The sequence below is a fragment of the Miniopterus schreibersii genome (assembly GCF_964146895.1).
Source record: "Miniopterus schreibersii genome assembly, chromosome: 7".
NCBI lineage: Eukaryota > Metazoa > Chordata > Mammalia > Chiroptera > Miniopteridae > Miniopterus > Miniopterus schreibersii.
In genome coordinates this window covers 5960419-5974289 of record NC_138108.1, presented here as the reverse complement: position 1 = coordinate 5974289, position 13871 = coordinate 5960419, and positions in this window count along the sequence as shown.

The window sequence follows — 13871 nt, the reverse complement described above, 5'->3', positions numbered from 1 at the left end:
CACAAAGACATAATTTCTAAGGAACTCCACCCTTAACTGTATTAGAGCAGCAATAAAAGAAATGCACATTCAAAAATTGAAATCAGATTTTCTGTACAAAAATAGGATAAAGTTCAATAAGTAATGCCTAATACTGCCCAAAGTAAAGCACAAACAACTTTCCCATAAATACCATTAGAATTGTGAATTGATTAATGCTGTCAAATTTGCAATTTGGCAAGATACATCAAAAATTTTTTTAAATGTCTGGTGTTGTTGACTCAGTAATTTCAATCTGGGAATCTATCCTAAGGAAATAAATCCAACTTTAAATAGTCATCTGCCTGGCTATAGCTAACACAATGTTTTCCATAATAGCCAAAAAGTATAAATAACAAAAATGTTCAACTGTAAAAAAATTGGTTAAATAAAATTAAAATATATCACTCAACTAAATACTCTGTAGTCATTTAAATGATGAACATGTGCCCTGATGGAGAATTGAACTGATGACCTTTTAGTGCACAGAAGGTGCACAGAAGGACACTCAACCCACTGAGCCACACCAACAAGGGGGGGAGAGAGGGCTTTTTTGAAGGTAATTAGGGTTAGACGAGGTCATGAGGGTAGGGCCCTGCTCTGAAGGGATTAGTGCCTATCTGAGAATAGATATCAGAGAATTTACTTTCTATGTTCCATGGGAGAAAACAGCAAGATAGGAAGAGAGCTCTCACCAGAACCCAACCATGCTGGCACCCCAATCTCAGACTTACAGCCTCCAGAACTGCAGGAAAATGAATTTCTGCTCCTTAAACCACTCATCTATGGTGTTTTGTCATGAGAGCCCAAGCTAACTGACGCAGTGCATGTACATATGTTGGCTGCTAATGCAGGCCATTGGCTGGGCCTCAGTCGCTCTGCAAGCAGCCTGTGAATGTGGACTAAGTCGGGCCTCCTCCCTGCCTGGGGCTGGCTTACCCCAGAAAAAGGGAGCCCGGTGGAGCTTTACCATTTTATGACATAGCCTCAGACGTCCCATCGCATCCCTCAGTATCCTAACAGAGCAGTCCCACCCCACCCGGGTTCAGTGGGAGGGAGAGGAGACCCCTCCCTTTCCCGACCACCGGGCGTGTTCTGAAAGAGGTATTACTCTGACCAGATCAGGAGAATGCAATACGCCAAACACTGATGTTCTCCCCCAAAACATGTCGCAGATTGAAGCTCTTTTCACTGAGCTTGAGGTAAGGAAAAGTACCTCCATCCTGTCTTCCATGTGGGGAGTGGAAGGAGGGAAAATACCACAAATGCCAACAACACTCTCCAAAGAAATTACCTTTTTCTTTCCATTTTCGACATGGGCCTTTTTTTTTTTTTAACCTTCTATGTGGGCGTTGGACTAAGGAGGCAAAACAGGTCTTTATTTGCAAATCTTGTATAAGTCGCCTAGCACCAGAGTTTGGGAGCTCCGGAATACAAAATTTTTCTCTCTCCTGGCCTCTGGGGAAATTGCTGAAGTGGATACAGAGTCTCACTTAAACATCTCATTAATTAGAAGGTAGAATCCGGCAGCACATAGGAGGAGATACAGCCAAATTTAATGGATTTAGTTAATCTTAGATAGGCAGGGATGGGTCGATATTTTGAAATCTATTAACATAATATTTGTCACCCATAAAACATAGAGTGTTTTTACAAAACAATAGAAAAAGTGCACAGAATCTCAGGGGAAACAGGGTGAGCACATAAAGCGACAAGTCACGTAGACACGCAAATGCTAATAATAAGCAGTGGAAAATGTACAACCTCATTCAACAAACAAAGATTATACAAATTAAAGCATGTGCTATTATTATCAAAATTATAGATGATATCTAATAATAATATTCAGGTGTTTTTAAATCCTCTGTCAAGAGTCAGATACACAATATTATCATTTTATTACAGTTTTCAATGGTTCCTCCAAAGGGAGGGAATCTTAACCCGTCTTCCAGCCCCCCAAGCACTTCGTTGTTAGTACACTTCCAGAATTTTCTACTACTCGTCTTAGCTACCTGGGCATGGGTCTCACCTTCAGTACCAGATGGTATTTTTTTGAAGGCGAGAACCATGTCTTATTCATCTTTTGTATTCTTAACGGCACTTAGCTCAGTGCCTTACATAGCATTTATTAAATAACAAAGACAAAAATGAGGTTAGTAATAAGCCTCATATTTATTGAGTTTACTGCGTGCCCCGCATTGTACAAAGCCCTTGGTACAAATTATTTAAGCCTCACAACCCCTTGAGATACATGCCATTATTAGTCTAATTACAGACCAGGAATGAACAGAAAGAGAATAAGTTATCTGCTTGCGCAAAAACCAATCTTTTATCATGTGCACCGTTTGCTCTAATGAGCCTGTCAGGGAACCCTGGAGGTCTCGCAGCAGTCGGTCAGCAGGTAATGACAGAGAAAGGGAGGAAAATGGACCAGATCCCCCCAAATAAAAACAAAGGCAAATAAATAGTATATGCAGTCAGAGGAGAAGGAAAGGTTGGATTCTAAAGCTGTCTGACAAGAAGAGTTGGAGAAATGGAAGAATGTGAAGGCAGTAAAACATAATTGCGATCTAAAGATTGTCACCTTAAGAATTGATTCTATGGCTTTTCATAAATATATTACTTCAAGTGTGGGCAAAAAGAAAAACACTCATTTACAGGTAGATTGAGTGCATGCTACAATACATTTTGCTTTTTTTTTTAAAAAAAATATGTCTTTTTTTTATTGATTTCAGAGAGAGGAAGGGAGAGGGAGAGAGAGAGAGAAACACACATGATGAGAGGGTCACTGATCGGCTGCCTCCTGCACGCCCCCGACCGGGGACCGAGCCCGCAACCCAGGCATGTGCCCTGACTGGGAATCGAACCGCGACCTCCTGGATCCTAGGTCGACGCTCAACCGCTGAGCCACACCGGCTGGGCTACATTTTGCTTTTTAATTCTGCTTGCATAAGCATGTAGGTGGACTTTCTCTATTATTATTGACTATAGCTTTCTGGAACCCAGACCATCGTACCTTCTAAAAGAAGAGTTAGTCTGCTAGGGATGGAGATGTTCTGTACTTTTCTAATTCACCTTCGGGGCATTTATTCCAACCCCACAACCCTCCAACTCTGAGTAGATTGAATCTGGATCACTGAAGGGACAAAAGGACGTGTGTAAAGAGGTGAGTTGGGCTCCGTGTACTTACAGGGTACAGAGCTTCGGCCCCAGAGCCATAGGAAACGAGGCTTTTCCAGCTAGAAGGTCCTGGGCCCGGAAGGCTCCAGACAATCTAGGCAGGTACTGGGCTCCCCTTTTGCTGATGAAATGGAAACGCGTCACAGTGGAACGTAAATCTAAACCTCTCTGACTATAAGCATCTAGGAGTGTGTAATTCATGGCAGAAACTCGAATTTGTGAAAGAGGAACATTGGAAGTAATAAAAACAAGAAGAAATGAAGTGAGGCTCCAGAGCCTGCCTTGCACGCCAGAATAAGGCAGCTTTCCTTCCTCAGGCCCCTCCACACCTGCTGCTGCTTTCCTGGGGAATTAGCCGGAGTGATCCAGTTTCTAAGTCTTAGGGGGGAGAAATGATTTTGTCCCAGGAACAGGAAGCCTCAGTTTACTTTTCCCACTATTTAACAAAGGCCATTGATATAGGAATATCGACTCGGTACATTGTCTCAGGGAGAGCAAAATGCCACTGTCATAAGCACACAGCACAGAAAAGTTGATTAATATGTTAACAGACTGAATTTCCAATGAGTCACCAGTGGCTCAGAGCTAGGTTCGTGTTTCTGGTGGGTTGATTGGTTATTGATTGGTTTGTTGGCCGTGTTGTGTTAGAGAAATGACCTCTGAGACGGCTGTGCCTCTTGATGATTTCATGCATACCTAGTGGAATGGCTGCTCTGCTGGACACATGGTTCCCAGACTAAGTGTAGGCTCTGATTTTATTAAAGTAAAAAATTCTTCTGCAAAAATCCTAGCCCATTGGTTAAAGTTTATAGGGAGACTATCTTTTTTAAAAAAAAAAAATATATATATATATGTTTTTATTGATTTCAGAAAGACGAAGGGGGAGAGAGAAACATCAATGATGGGAGAGTCACTGATGGGAGAGTCATTGATCGGCTGCCTCCTGCACGCCCCCTACCGGGGATCAAGCCCACAACCCGGGCATGTGCCCTGGCCAGGAATTGAACCGCAGCAATCTCCTGGATCCTAGGTCCATGCTCAACCACTGAGCCACACTGGCTGAGCAGGAAGACTATCTTATGCATACACTCATTCACCACTCATATACTTACTTTCTGGGGGTGATGGGAGAAGCAACGGGATAGTAAAATACATCTATTTTGAGCACTTATTTGCCTGGCACTGAGCTTCACCAAAAGATTGAAAAGAGTAATTACGCACAGGAAACCTAAAAGCTAGCAATAGGACGCCAAATAATAATGGTAGCCATAGCGGTCGGCTTGAGACCACGTCACACGTTCTTGATAAAATATTGTATTACCAACAAAACCATTGTCGTGTATAAATGTGCATTCAGACAGAGGAGATCAATGCCGTATTTTGTCTCTACCACAGTGATATTTGAAAGCATCACCATTCATTCCTCCCCCGTTTGTACCCCACACCGCCACCTTCACCAAGTCGCTTAGCCTCACCAGCCTCAGTCTTCTCAGCTGTCTAATAACGCTCCTTACTTTTCGGGGTTGACAGGAGAAGCAGCAGGACAGTAAAATACGTCTTTTCAGGAATCATAATAGCAGAGCTCTTTTCAGCTATGAAAGCATATCTCTATTACTAAATCACAGACATTGGCACAGAGTAAGATGCGATCCCAGCAGCTGGAGGCTTCCAGCGCAGCGTGAATGGCACCGGGCAGCCGCTCTGCTGCACGGGGGAGTTTTAAGCTCATGATCACTTGGACGGGTGCTGCAGAAGAGATCCAAGCTTCAGATGGGAGGCTAATTGACTTTCAAGATCCATTTCTGGAATTCTATTATTTTGGCCCGTTACTCGTGTCTCATACCCTCTTCCTGGATGAAGTTTTTATTTTATTTTTTCCTAGAATGAATATAAAGTGAAAAAAGCAGCAACTTGTACTCTCTGCCCAGCAGCCCTGGAAAGGGCCGTGGAGCTGACCTTTCTGATATGCTCAACAGATGACTTTGGATGATCCAAACGAATGTGACTCCAGGAGCCAACCTGGGCAGAATTCAGTAGAGATTGGCAGTTTTATGGGGCTCTCTTGGTTCTGGTGAGAAGATCCAAGTAACAGACCCAAATCTATCTGATTTCAGAGCCTTTGCACTGGCTCGCCAGCCAGCACAGCTTTCCAGATGTATCTGTCCGCTGCCCAAGCAGGACCGTCTAAGGATCAGCAGTGGAGGTTAGATTTCTCAGCAAACAGGTACTAACCAATAGTTACCACCAACCTATACAAGCAACAAAAAGGGTTAAGGTTCTTGGGCTCTAGCCATAATTAAATGTGAGATATGCCTTTGTTTTCATATTTTAAAAAGACCACAATGGAAGTATTTAATTAGATTTGCATACCTGCAGACAGATTGATGTATAGAGACACCAGTAAATTAAGATACTTCTTAATCTCTGGTCCCTGAGATTAACTAGGCGTGATGGGCCTGGCTGGTGGTAACTCGGGGACTGCGCAGAGCTAGGCCGGGAGAGGGAGTTCAGTGTTTCTTGACCATAATTTTAACTCATAGAATGGAGACGCAATTAACATTAAAAGTATCCCAAAAAAGTTGTCCATTTGGAATAAAGGTAAATAGTCGGAATTGGACTAATACGTCCAAGAGTGATTAGACCATAAGAGAAAACGAAGAAATGAAGTTGAAAGGGTTAGGGAGGAGAGGAAATTGACATTATAGAAAGTTCAATTCAGCTTGAAGAAATGTAACCCATTCCTTGAATTTGAATAAGCTGGAGACATTCGCAGGCCTAGAATTAGACATTTACTGTGGCTTTTTTTTCTTTAGCAGCATTTGTGGTGGGCAATTCTAGATTTTCCTCATATCTGGTGAACTTCTACTTTGAGTTAAATGAAATATTATTTCCCCATCAGTCCCCCTACCCCTTGCTTTTATTTAGGCAAGGCCATGAAACTAGCCTTGGCCATGAAATACGAGAGGAGGTTATATGCCTCTCTTTCAGGAAAGCTTTGTAATGATTGCTAGACCTTGACTTTCCAGCCTCCCTCCCCATCACAGGGAACCCTGGTGATGCATGTTGAGACTGCAGTGCCACAAAGTGATGTGGAATAAACAGAGCAGAGCCTCCCACCAACCTGCAACGGACAGACACATAGCATAAGGGAGAAATAAGCATTTGTTGTTTTAAGCAACTGAAATGTGAGGGTTGTTTGTTACCACAGCTAACTTGTCTATCCTGACTGATACAATCCTCATGGCCACAGGTGTGAGTGCAACAGATCTAGTTTAAAGGAGTTACGGCAAATGAAGTGCAACAAACATGCAACTTTATATGCATTTCTCCAAAGCTGTAGCACAGGGTTTTATTTTTCTAGAAGTTTTTATAAAGCAGCAAAGTACTAGTGGGAAAATTTTAAAAAGACTAATTTGTAATGTGTTGGATTCTGTCACTTCACAATGTACCTGTCTCTATTATAACACTTGGTGATTCAGTATGCATTAAACATGAGTTTTTACAGGACAGAGAATGAGACTTTTTCTTCTTTACAGGTGTCCTAGTATCTACCACAGAACTTTTGAAACAAGAATTTTACTGAATAATTACTATTAAAAATTTTGTTCTAAAATACCCCTCCAGGTACAAAATTCCATCCATCAATATTACCCTTACCTTACCTTTCTAATTTAATTTGATTTGATTTGATTCTTGGGCGCCTCAGGCTAAAAGGTTTTGCATATCCTGTCCTCCCCATTTAAAATGTGCTCTTTACTGCCCTCTGATGAATTTCATACCAACTCTTGTAGAATCACTTTCAAGCATAATTAGCCCAAACAGTTCTAAAATCTTGAGGTCTCAGGACCACTTTAAACTCTTAAAAATTATTGAGACTTTAAAAGAGCTTTTGTCATAGTTACTTATATTTCTTGTATTACAAATTAAAACTGAGAAAATGTAAAAATACATATTTCTTTAGCAATAAAAACCATTACATGTGAATGTAAACAATGCAGTTTTATGAAAAGTCTCTATTTTCCAAATCAAAGATGTTTTTACTGAGAATGGCATTGTTTTTACATTTTCACAGATCTCTTTAACGTCTGACTTAATAGACAACAGCTGCGTTCTCTTATCTGATTCTGCATGTGATTTGTTGCAATATCCCACATCATATATCTGCTGGAAATCTACACTGTATACTTGTGAGGGTAGGAGAGTAAAAATAAATAATGCCATCTTAGTGTTAATATGGAAATTGTTTCAAATTTGTTCACCCCCGAAAGAATTTTGGGGACACTCAGGAGTCCCTCTCTTTCTTCTCTGAAATGCCTTTGTTTAGAGAACCCAATGACAGAGTTTACCACTTGAATATTCTCCAAATGTTTTATGTGTATTAGTCTCAGTTCCCAGCCTAAATTTTAAACACTGTGAGAGCAGGGACAATGAATGCTTATGAAATATAGAAGAGCACAAAGCCTGCTATCAACACTACCACGGAACTATGACACAGGATCATCAAGTTTAAAGTTCCACTATGTCTTAAATAAACATACTATTATAAAATAATCTAAGTTTTGGAATTTTAGCTCACTCAACTTCTTCCCACCCCCAGAGACAACCGTAACAAATTAGGTAGACATCTTCACAGTTTTTATATTTATATACAAGTATACCTCTATGGGATATTCAGTATTGATTTGCTGGACTTTTCCTTACATAAATATTGTTTTATGCATCTTATTTCTTTTTAAAAACTATTTTAATGATTTTTAAAGCAAGAGGAGGGGGGTAGAGCATGGATGTGAGAGTGAAATATCAATCCACTGTCTCCTGCACACCTCCTACAGGGAATCTAGCCCACAACCCGGCAACCCGGGCACGTGCCCCGACCAGGAACAGAACCGGCAACCTTTAGGCGCATAGGTCACCACCCAACCAACTGAGCCACACCAGCCAGGGCCATCTTACTTCTTTTTAACTCAGGATCCTGTTTCTGAGATCTATCCACATTGCTACTTATAAACCTAGTAATGCCATTTCTTATTTATTCATTTTCTAGGTGTAGACATTTAAATTATTCTCAATTCGTCACTTATGCCAAGAATGCTACATGAGCATCCCTGCCCATGTTTCCTTAGCTAAGAGTGCAATAGTTGCTCTAGATTAAACTCTTAAAAATGGAATATCTGCTCCTTTGTCCATGTGCACTCTTGTGTTTTACCAGGTGTAGTCACTCTCCAGTGCACGCACCATCCTATATATTTCCATGCCCAGCGCATGAGCTTGCCGTGTGCCTTATACTTTACATGGTCGGGATCTTTTAGTTATCTTCTGTGGTGCCCCCTAAGCCCAGCACTGTCTTGGGACATAATGGGCCTTCAGCAGACACTTGTCACCTGCAGCAGCTTTAGCCTGAGGGTTGGGCACTTAGACGTGGACACGTTTTACAAGCAGAGGCCCAGGGCCTGCTTCCTTCTACTACACGATCCGGATCCGTGCAATGGGCTAGCAGGCTGTTCCTCAAGTAGACATAGCAGCGTCGAAAATAAACAGAAGCTTCTTTTTCTTTCTTCCGTTTCTAGAAGCACGTTGTGTTCCATGTTCTTTAAGTCCAGTAGCTCTGCCTCCTTTGACTGTCCACATCGTCAGCCTCCCCGGCAGCCGTCCCGTCTTCGAGGTCCCCGTCACCGGAGCCCGGCGCCGAGTGCGGCCGACACGCTTCCCTCCGGACGGAAGCTGCCAGAATCCTCTTCTGCGATGCGAACTTGACTCTGCGATGCATAGTTGTGCCGTGAGAGACACTGTCTGCATTCAATTAGTCTTCTGCTGGGCTAATGTGATTGTTTCAAGACCCTACAAATTACCAGATGTCGACAAGCAGCTCAAATGGGTTTCCCTGTCCCTGTAAACCGAGGGAAATGTCGAAGTTGAGCGGGAGGGTGGTATCGCCTTGACTGTGGTTATTTCAAATATGTATCTTTCCACTCGAGGGGAGTAACGGATGCGTGTATGAGACGATGGGATGGCTGCACTGTTCTAACCCAGCTTGACTTAAACCCTGGGCAGACCAAGCTCCCAATAACGCGCACACCACGCCAAGAGCGCACTAGACAGAGCAGTGGGCACTGCAGAGGGGCACACGCCAGGCACTCCTATGGATTAAGGAAAACTGTGGGCCCACATATCTTTGTAATTTTCTGGTAAAATAAAACTCAAATCTGTAATAAAAAATAAAGCGACATAGCATGTAAGACATTTGAAAATACTATTAGGATCTTTTAAAACATCAGTAAGGGTCATATTTGACAGAGGCGCTGAGGAATGAAGTATGAAAATTACTTAGCAAGGCAGTTCAGCATGAAGACCAGAACCCCGTTCTCCACTCCTGGCGCCCCCCCCCGGCCCCCCACAAACATGATCCTTGTCTCTTCCCCCGGCTGCTTCATGTTTACAAACAAAAATGTTGGAGGGCTAATTTCTACTGGGTTCCAGGCCCTTGATCATTTCCAGGGAAAAGTCAAAGTTCACAGAATTTGAGATGGGATCCGAGGATTTGCATTCTGTGAGTTGTTTCTGCTGTTATTAAATTTTCTTAGCTAATTCCTCAGGATATTTAGTGAATGAAAAGATCTCCGGACTTAGCACTTGATTTTTGTGTTTTTTTGAATTTCAGATTCTCTCTTCCCTGTGCTGAAAGTAAACATGTTTATTCAGCCCCCTTTTCTCCAAATCTACTGAAAAAGTCTACTGGATATTAAATACCAGAATGTCAATGGTATCCCTATCTGCAAATGACTTCTAAAGCTAATAATATTTGGCTAATAATTTGAAATGTATATAAAGCATTATTACCATTATCATCTTAGACTATTTACAATACTATCTTAGACTATTTACAGATAATTTACCATTCTTTCCTGAGACAAAAGAATGTCTTGTCAGGCAGAAGCAAACGTGGGATGGCTTCCCATGCACATTTCTTTATTACATAAAAGCATTTTGGTATAAATTATAGTGTTTAAAAGTATACATTTCTTTTGGGGGCAGGAATTTGAGAAGGTGTAGAGTTTTGGGTCATGAACTTCATGGTTTCAGTGAACTTTGCAGTAGGCAGTGGCAAGAACACACCTCTCCCAGCGACTTATCACAAAGTCAGATAATCTGGTTACACAGCATAAAACATATGCTCCAAATGGTAAACTCATTAAAATATAATAAATACATTTTACTTAACAAAAGCAAACAAACAAACAAACAAAATGAAAGGGAGCACATATATCCTCAAGCTGGGAAAAATCATTTTAAACTCTCAAACGTTGGATCTTATCTTTCTAAGAATAACGGAGCACGAATAGTCACATTCCTTTTCCTTTACATACTTTTGTTCAGAGAAGCCAGATGCAGAGCGAAGCTTTGCTTTCCTGCCAAACTGTCAACGTTGTTTAATATTTAGGTTTCGTACAACACAAACAAAAGAAGCAAAATTATTGCAAGTGCTAGGGTTCTGAATCTGAGTCATTTTTAAACCGATCACTGTATATTCTGAAAATAGATATAAATCTTCATATTCCCCAGATTTTTTTTAGTGTTTCCCACTATGATCCCAGTGGTGACGGAAAGTAGAGTGGTTTTATGAGGGCGGGCGTGCGTACGTGCTTTATATACATTTCGAGTGGTGTGGTTTCCACAGTGAAATTTATTCGGGTCCTTTTGGAAGAATATCTGTTACAAGGACAGATTTAAAGGCTCCCCTAAAGGTCTCCTTGTGTGCAGCACTTACGGTCAGAGTCAGAATCACGATCGCTAAACGCTTATTAAGTGGTTCCTCTGCACTTGGCACTGGACTAAGTTCTTTACCTACATTATATTCACTTAATCTTCACAACAACCCTTTGATAAAAATGCTATTTTCATCTTTATTTTGCATATAAAGAAACTGAGACAGAGAAATTAAGTGACTTGACCAATTCCATATGAATCATGGATTGAGCACAGTTTTTATCTCCCTCCCTCCCAAGATTCACTAAAATGGTGGTAAAAGGCTATATTTTTTGTTCCCAATTATTTATCTCTGCTGAATTGTGGCCTTACTTTCCTCTAGATGGCATATATTTAATTGCCCTGTTGACTTGGGGCGTGGCCATGTGTTAACAAAGGGGGGTGTCCTGAGAGAATTTTTAATCTTGATAAAGATATAGTCATTGTTCTGGGTTGAATTGTGTCACCTCCAGAAAGATTTGTTGAAATCCTAACTCCCAGGACTTCAGAATGGGACCTTATTTGGGGATAGGGTCTTTATAGAGGAAATCAAATTAAAATGAGGCCATGAGGGTGGACCCTACTCCAGTATGACCAGTGTCCTTATAAAAATGGGATTTTCCACACGAAGTCAGCAGAGGGAAGGTGATGTGAAAGGACACAGCGAGGACAGGACCGTCTGCAGGCTGAAGGGACGGACCCTGGCGACCCCGCGACTTTAAACTCTCAGGCTCCAGAACACACTGGGACAACACACTGCTTTTGCTCGAGTCCGCCAGCCTGTAGTAGTGTGTGTGCAGCCCCAGGAAAGCAGTTCAACTTTGCTTGACGTTATAAACGTATCCGATGGGGAACCTGAGAAGAGTTGTGGCCCTATATTGGGCAAAACGCGGGGAAGGAGAGAGCGCGTTCCAGCCCCTTGTCCCTTTTCGGTCAGAGCCAAAAGCCAGCGGGGACACCTAACCTGAGAACTGAAAGAGCAGCATTAAACTCACATTTGGAGACCGAAGTAAGGGTCTCAGTTATCAGAACACACGCAGTTTCATCCGGAGACAGACCTGGGGTGGGCAATAACGGGGCAGGGTAACGTTGCTTTCCATTAGAATTCTTTCCGTATGAATGAACTTTCAAATCATGGCACATATTCCTGTAGGTAACTTCCATAATTAATTTTAAAATATTCAATTCAGAACTATTTTGGGGGGAGAGTCCTCTCCTATGCAAACGGGCATCAGTTTTATAAACTGGATCTCTACGCTGTGTGCAGATATGATTGCAGCCCTCAGATGACCCCAGCGAACGTCCCTCAGAGAATCAGAAGCAGAGACGAGTCGTCCCCACATCAGCGGAAATCCCAGGCGAGGGAGGCTCTATACGTCACAAAGTTCTTTAAAACGAACAGTTAGCATTCTTGTTGAATGTTTAGATACAGTAAATCCTGGCAAAAGCGGGAGTAATGTCAACCCTGCAATACGCCGAAGCTGTCAGGGCAGAAGAGAGTAAAACAATCTTGAGAAATATGCGTGGGGGTGGGGGGGGGGGTTACATGCGGCATCACATCAGGTAAGGGGACAGGAGGAGGCGATTTCATCATATCCCATTCCCTAACTCAATCATACATAATTCCACATCCCACCCGCTGCAGGAATGCTGCCTGAAGGATTAATGGGGTCAGCGTTCAAAGATTAATGGAACCGTGTCGAAAGGACATAGAAACCGCCTTGCAGGGGCCCCCGCTGGCCAAACGGGGGAATATATGAGTGTCGAAGGGAATGACACTGATGGATTACAACACACTTAATTTCTTTAAAACCCATGAGTCCATTGTTATAATCAGAAAGGAGAGGGTAGAGAGAGCAACGAAGAATGCTCTTTACAGAAGAATACGAGAGGATTTACCCTGTTCTTAAATAGAAGAGTATAAATAGGATTATCTGGCTCTTAACTAAGAGGGTTAAACATTTATAACAATGTCAAGTCTTCAAATGTTTATTATTTTCATCTATGAAGAGAATGCAATTCATATAAATAGCTATGCGAATTCATAAGGGGTTTAGCAACTTATTGAGAAAAATACGCTAATAAGAATAATCTGAAGAATTCTAAAAAGTATGTGAGACGTAGGGAAAATTTAGGTATTTTTACAAAAATGCACAGAGCAATCAGCAAAACAGAACTGAGTGCAGAAAGACATCTGGGACTTCATATATGTTTAAGTTTGCACTTAAAATCAATGGGGAAAATAGAATGCTTAACCAAGGGAGCTGGGAAACTTCACATATTTAGGGTAAAAAAAAATAGAAAGAAAAACATGGATTTCCTACCTCATTTCTCATTTCCAATTGAACTTCAAATCATTCTAAGATGTAAAAGTTTAAAAAGTAAATAAACCATAACTTAATGGAATAAAATATAAGTACATGCCCTAAAAGATTGAGTGGAGAAATATACTGGGCAGGGTTTTTATCTGCAAGCAATAGGAAATAACTGGTCAACTGAGGCTATACAAGAATGTACACACACTTAGAGAGCATCGCTGGGGGAACTAGAGGAACAGGCTGGAAGGACGCGCAAGCATGAAGGAAGGGCAGTCAGGCAAAGGACAGCCCACTCTCCAGAACCAGCCTGAGAGGTTCTGTCACCACGCTGAGCCTCGCCATGCTGCAGGCCTGGAACGTGGAGTCTCCATGAGCCCCAGTGCCAAGACCCTGGGCCACAAACGTTGCTACAGCTGCTACCTCCTCAAGTTTACGTGTTTACATCACTGGCTTCTCATGCAAAGTCCTGGGCAAGACACACAAACGGACTGAACCTAGGCTGAGGTGATGTCATCAAGAGAGCCACAGAAGTTGTTCCCAACTCCAGTGCCTTTCACAAGAAGACCCACTTGCAAGTCTCCATAGACGGGGCACCACTGTGCAAATCCCAGA